Genomic DNA, 7,500 nt, shown 5'->3' with positions numbered 1-7,500 from the left:
AAACGGGGAGGGCTAAGGGGATTCTGTCACCGCTCTATTAAAACTTAGCAAGTCTTAGGTAGCGCTCCAAGACTGTCGCCATACGATACGCTCTATGGCAAATGCAGGTGTGGGTGGGTTCAGCCCCACTTTGCTCCGGTTCGGCACTGAGCCCGTCGTCTCATAAGGGCGCGGGCCAACCCTCGCGTGGAGCTCCCTGTTTCATAGCCACCCACGGAACCAAATAGGAGACTGCATAAACAGACGCGGATAGCGGGCCTGAGTTTGAGCCCAATAGAATGAGTAACACGAAAACTAAGAAGGTCAAAAGACCAAGGGGTTGACAAGAAAGATCCGGACCAAGCGTTCATGGATCTTCAAGATCGAATGGAGGCGATGCGTTTTGGGATAAGCAAACTCGATGATGAGTCTTCCCATTTTACGCTAGTTACGGTAATGATGGACTTCCTCGATGAGGTAATGTCCGAATTTCGAAGGTACAGAGCCGTAAATCGCATGCAGCAGGTCCTCGACCGTCAAACGCAAACGTCGTTTGACGGTAACGATGGATTCGGGCCGCAAACGCGAAAAGGCAGAAGACCAGTGGCTGATGACCAACAGCCTGGTCCAAGTGGGTTGCAAAGATTGCAACAACAACAACAACAACCATCGAGGTTGACCTCTGTTAGAGAAGCGGTGGAAAATATTCCAAGTCCGAGAAACGGACCGAATATTAATGAGGGTAGAATTAATAAGAGGAAGAAGAAGAAGAGCAAGAAGAAGCAGAATAAGCCCAGAAAGCGGCCTGAGGCTCTGCTGATATCGGACTGCACTTCCGAGGAGCTGGCGAAATTGCTCAAGGAAATGAAGCAGTCCGATGCTCTTAAATCGGTTGGAGAGACAATCTCTAAGGTCCGACGGGTCCAGAATGGAGGCATGTTGCTAGAACTTAAGCAGGGTAGTTCTGCTAGTGCAATTGCCCCAAAGGTTAAGGAAGCGGTGAAGGGCAAGGCGTCAGTGAGAACGCTAGCTCCTTCTAAAATGATTGAGATCATGCATCTCGATGAAATTACCACCCCAGAGGAGGTTGCGGAGTCTGTCAAAGCACAGCTCAACATCGAGATAGAAACAGATCGTATCAAAATGAAGAAAGGCCGCGCGGCCGGTACGCAGTGGGCACGGATCAACGTATCGCTGCCAGACTTTCAAAGCTTCTTGAATTTGGGAAAGCTGAAAGTTGGTTGGTCGATATGCCATATCCGCGAGGTTATGGAAGAGCAGAAATGCTATAAGTGTTGGAAGGTAGGCCATACGAGCTACCATTGTAGGGAACCAGACAGAAGTAATCTGTGCTGGAATGCGGTTTGAGTGGACACAAGAAGCAAGCTTGTACCAACTCTGTCAAGTGTTTGGATTGCGGTACGAGGTCACAGAACCTTCACGCAACGGGCAGTTATATGTGTCCCCGTAGGCGAACGATTAGATAATAATGGTTAGGTTGCTACAACATAACCAGAATCATAGTTATGCTGCATTTCAATTAATGTGGCAAACGATTAGGGAAGAATCTGCGGATATAGTGTTGATTGCAGATCCGTATCTGGCAACAACCAACGTCAAAGTGTTACGCAACGACGATAACACAGCAGCGGTAGTGGTTAACGCGGACTTACCAGTTAAGGTAGTCAGTAAGGCTCTGAAGGGTTTAATGATAGTTGACATAGGTGATATGCGAGTGGTTAGCGTTTACGCGCCACCTAGATTTAGTATGGAAGAGTTCCAGAACATGTTGGATAACACGGTAATGGCCGTAACCGGTATCCACAAATTCGTTATCGGGGGGACTTCAACGCTTGGTCATCAAGTTGGAACAACCAACTTGGCGAGCGTGGAGAAACCCAGAAACGAAGAGGTGAGTTGGTTTTATCAACCTTTGCGCAGATTGACGCAATTTTATTGAACGACGGCAGCACCCCAACTTATGTTGGACCAGGGCGCACGTCAGTAGTTGATCTTACTTTTGCGAGCCGAACCGTAGCAAGATCATTTAAGTGGGAGGTGTTATCTAGCTATATGAACTCTGATCATCGTGCAATACGAATAGATCTTGAGACGCAAAGCGTGCGTAATCTGTCCCGACCCATAACGGGATGGAGCATCAAGTATTTTAGCAAAGATATATTTGAAGTTATGATGCAAGCCGCTTTTGAGACTGAGGTCACAACAAGCGAAGACTTAATGCGTATACTTGTCACGGCGTGTAATGCGACGATGACTAAACGTAAGAGGTACACTCCTAACAAGAGTGCATTTTGGTGGACGTTAGAGATTGAGGCACTTCGCAAAGAGTGCAAACACCGCGATCGATTAGCGCAAAGAGCTTTTAATACTGATCTCTATTCTACTTTTAGGGACGAGTTCAAGGTGGCACGGAATGCCCTCAAGCGATTGATCAAGCATACCCGACAGAGGAAGTGGAAAGAGTTCCTGGGAACAGCGAACAACGCATCATTTGGTATTGTATATCATACGTTCAAGAAAGTGGCCGAGGGTTCGATTGGACCCCGAACCATGACATTGGACGAGTTTAGGGAAGTGGTGAGCGAGCTTTTTCCTACTCACCCAAACACGGTGTGGCCTGAATATCGTATCGATCAGCCACGAGAGTTTGAAAGGGTAACTAATGATGAGATTCTTGCGGTTGCCAGGAGACTACCCAACAAGAAGGCGCCGGGACCAGATGGTATCCCGAATGAGGCGCTGAAAGTTGGTATGTTGACTGCAACCGATGCATTTTGCAGGGTTTACCAAGGCTGTTTAGAGAACGCGAAGTTCCCCGATGAGTGGAAAAGGCAGAGGTTGGTGTTAATACCGAAGCCGAACAAACCACCAGGGGAACCGGGTTCAGTTCGCCCCATTTGTCTACTAGACGGGGCAGGTAAAGGTTTAGAACGCATCATAGTGCAACGGCTAAATGCACACATCGAGGAGGTCAACGGACTGTCTGACGACCAATTTGGTTTCAGAAGTCGTCGATCTACAGTTGATGCGATTCAACGGGTAGTGGACATTGTTTCGGTAGCTAGAAGTAGAAACAGATACAGTGGACGGTATTGTGCAGTTGTTACATTAGATGTTACTAATGCTTTTAACAGTGCTTCGTGGTTGGCGATTGCAAATGCTTTACAGAGAATTAACACTCCTAAATATCTTTATGATATCATTGGTGATTATTTTAGGAATCGTGTGCTGATGTATGATACCACAGATGGACCGGCAGAGATTGCAGTCACATCGGGTGTACCTCAAGGCTCGGTACTTGGCCCAACGTTATGGAACCTCATGTACGACGGAGTCCTACGAGTTGCAATGGTGGAAGGTGCACGGATTATCGGCTATGCAGACGATATAGTACTGTTGGTGGAAGGTAATTGTGTTGATGATATTGAAATTCTCGTTTCCAGTCAGATTCGCATCATCGACCGATGGATGACCGACAACGGATTAAAGATAGCCCCGACCAAGACCGAGTTTATTATGGTCAGTTCCCATCAGAGGATACAGCATGGGGCTATCAGGGTAGGTGATCACGTAGTACATTCGTCGCGCAGCTTAAAGTACTTGGGGATGGTCCTAGATGACCGCCTCGATTACACTTCACACATCAGGTATGCGGTGGAGAGAGCGACGAAGCTATGGACCACCTTGGTAAGGATGATGCCTAATAAGGCAGGTCCGAGTAGTAATGCTAGGCGAGCAATTGCTCTTACTGTTGTGGCGAAGGTCCGGTATGCCTCGCCCATTTGGTGTCATACCCTTAGATTTGCTAACCGTAGACAATGGCTACGTCGGTTTTACCGGCCAGTAGTCCAGCGAGTTATCTCTTCTTTCAGGACAACTTCTCATGATGCAGTCTGCGTGCTTGCGGGAATGATCCCGCTTCATCTCCTCCTGGACGAGGACTCCAGGACTTTTCATCGGAGACGAGCAGAGAACATCGCCGGATCGGTTGCACGTAACATGGAACGTGTCACAACTATGGAACGATGGCAACGAGAATGGGATGAGAGTGTTCACGGTCGGTGGACATACCGTCTCATACCCGACGTCAACAGATGGATAAGTAGAAGATTTGGTGGTGTAGATTTCTTTCTTTCTCAGTTTCTTTCCAGCCATGGCTTCTACGCCTACCAGCTTCATCGGATGCAGTTAACGGGTTCGCCGCTATGTGATGCGTGCGAGGAACCTGAGGACGCCGAACACACGATATTCCATTGTGTACGTCATCGTGAATTGATCATCAGACTTCAGCATCAAGTCGACGAGGAGTTAACGCCGGAGAACATCATCGAAGTTATGTCTGCTAACAGATATAACTGGAGCATGGTTCATCAAGCAGTACGGACGATTATGATTCGACAACAACATCGACGACACGTCATCGAACGAGGCGAACGACGTGCTTTGCTCGCCAACATCCAGTTGGCCTTGCAGAGCAGCGACAGTGACGACGAGTAACGACAAGGATTCATCGTAGTTCATCGTAGCTTCATCGCCGAGGGCTAGACAGTGGCTAATCACCACTGTTGGAAGCCATTCGTTGCCTGGGATGATGGACATCCACCGCCCGAGTGACGTCGATACCCTAACGGGTGATCCACTCGGGGCCGGTTGAAGGCACGGAGGGGTTTTAGTGAGTAAGAATCTCACACTACCGGGGTTGATCACCCAGGTGTCTTATGCAAGATTTCCCCTTCGATAACAAAAAAAAAAAAAAAAAAAAAAAAGGTAGCCAAATGGCCCGGCAAAGTCCGACCACCACCTCCACGCGGTGCCGGGCGGGGTAGGGGCCCGTCATTAAGTTGACGAGGCCCCGAGCTAACGGTGGCGGTGAAGACGGCGTTGAGCATGACAACGTCGCAGGGGAGGGTGTGGTGTTAAGTCGCCACACCCTACATTCTGTCAAGCGGGATACTGAACTCGAGAGGATAATACCTCTGCGCGGATTAGACTAGGGTACGGTTTATGGAATAATTAGGATGTACACGGGCTGGCGGATGAACCCGCCGAACCCTTAGTAAAGCAGGGTGAAACCTGCTTGAAACGGAGGAGGGCTAAGGGGGATTCTGTCACCGCTCTATTAAAACTTAGCAAGTCTTAGGTAGCGCTCCAAGACTGTCGCCATACGATACGCTCTATGGCAAATGCAGGTGTGGGTGGGTTCAGCCCCACTTTGCTCCGGTTCGGCACTGAGCCCGTCGTCTCATAAGGGCGCGGGCCAACCCTCGCGTGGAGCTCCCTGTTTCATAGCCACCCACGGAACCAAATAGGAGACTGCATAACAGACGCGGATAGCGGGCCTGAGTTTGAGCCCAATAGAATGAGTAACACGAAAACTAAGAAGGTCAAAAAGACCAAGGGGGTTGACAAGAAAGATCCGGACCAAGCGTTCATGGATCTTCAAGATCGAATGGAGGCGATGCGTTTTGGGATAAGCAAGCTCGATGATGAGTCTTCCCATTTTACGCTAGTAACGGTGATGATGGACTTCCTCGATGAGGTTATGTCCGAATTTCGTAGATTTAGAGCCGTTAATCGCATGCAGCAGGTCCTCGACCGTCAAACGCAAACGTCGTTTGACGGTAACGATGGATTCGGGCCGCAAACGCGAAAAGGCAGAAGACCAGTGGCTGATGACCAACAGCCTGGTCCAAGTGGGTTGCAAAGATTGCAACAACAACAACAACAACCATTGAGGTTGACCCCTGTTAGGGGAAGCGGTGGAAAATATTCCAAGTCCGAGAAACGGACCGAATATTAATGAGGGTAGAATTAATAAGAGGAAGAAGAAGAAGAGCAAGAAGAAGCAGAATAAGCCCAGGAAGCGGCCTGAGGCTCTGCTGATATCGGACTGCACTTCCGAGGAGCTGGCGAAATTGCTCAAGGAAATGAAGCAGTCCGATGCTCTTAAATCGGTTGGAGAGACAATCTCTAAGGTCCGACGGGCCCAGAATGGAGGCATGTTGCTAGAACTTAAGCAGGGTAGTTCTGCTAGTGCAATTGCCCCAAAGGTTAAGGAAGCGGTGAAGGGCAAGGCGTCAGTGAGAACGCTAGCTCCTTCTAAAATGATTGAGATCATGCATCTCGATGAAATTACCACCCCAGAGGAGGTTGCGGAGTCTGTCAAAGCACAGCTCAACATCGAGATAGAAATAGATCGTATCAAAATGAAGAAAGGCCGCGCGGCCGGTACGCAGTGGGCACGGATCAACGTATCGCTGCCAGACTTTCAAAGCTTCCTGAATTTGGGAAAGCTGAAAGTTGGTTGGTCGATATGCCATATCCGCGAGGTTATGGAAGAGCAGAAATGCTATAAGTGTTGGAAGGTAGGCCATACGAGCTACCATTGTAGGGAACCAGACAGAAGTAATCTGTGCTGGAATGCGGTTTGAGTGGACACAAGAAGCAAGCTTGTACCAACTCTGTCAAGTGTTTAGATTGCGGTACGAGGTCACAGAACCTTCACGCAACGGGCAGTTATATGTGTCCCCGAAGGCGAACGATTAGACCATAATGGTTAGGTTGCTACAACATAACCAGAATCATAGTTATGCTGCATTTCAGTTAATGTGGCAAACGATTAGGGAAGAATCTGCGGATATAGTGTTGATTGCAGATCCGTATCTGGCAACAACCAACGTCAAAGTGTTACGCAATGACGATAACACAGCAGCGGTAGTGGTTAACGCGGACTTACCAGTTAAGGTAGTCAGTAAGGCTTTGAAGGGTTTAATGATAGTTGACATAGGTGATATGCGAGTGGTTAGCGTTTACGCGCCACCTAGATTTAGTATGGAAGAGTTCCAGAACATGTTGGATAACACGGTAATGGCCGTAACCGGTATCCACAAATTCGTTATCGGGGGGGACTTCAACGCTTGGTCAGTAAGTTGGAACAACCAACTTGGCGAGCGTGGAGAAACCCAGAAACGAAGAGGTGAGTTGGTTTTATCAACCTTTGCGCAGATTGACGCAATTTTATTGAACGACGGCAGCACCCCAACTTATGTTGGACCAGGGCGCACGTCAGTAGTTGATCTTACTTTTGCGAGCCGAACCGTAGCAAGATCATTTAAGTGGGAGGTGTTATCTAGCTATATGAACTCTGATCATCGTGCAATACGAATAGATCTTGAGACGCAAAGCGTGCGTAATCTGTCCCGACCCATAACGGGATGGAGCATCAAGTATTTTAGCAAAGATATATTTGAAGTTATGATGCAAGCCGCTTTTGAGACCGAGGTCACAACAAGCGAAGACTTAATGCGTATACTTGTCACGGCGTGCAATGCGACGATGACTAAACGTAAGAGGTACACTCCTAACAAGAGTGCATTTTGGTGGACGTTAGAGATTGAGGCACTTCGCAAAGAGTGCAAACACCGCGATCGATTAGCGCAAAGAGCTTTTAATACTGATCTCTATTCTACTTTTAGGGACGAGTTCAAGGTGGCACGGAAT

Source organism: Anopheles arabiensis (genome assembly GCF_016920715.1).
Source record: "Anopheles arabiensis isolate DONGOLA chromosome X unlocalized genomic scaffold, AaraD3 X_pericentromeric_contig0002, whole genome shotgun sequence".
NCBI lineage: Eukaryota > Metazoa > Arthropoda > Insecta > Diptera > Culicidae > Anopheles > Anopheles arabiensis.
Note: the sequence above shows the minus strand (reverse complement) of the source record.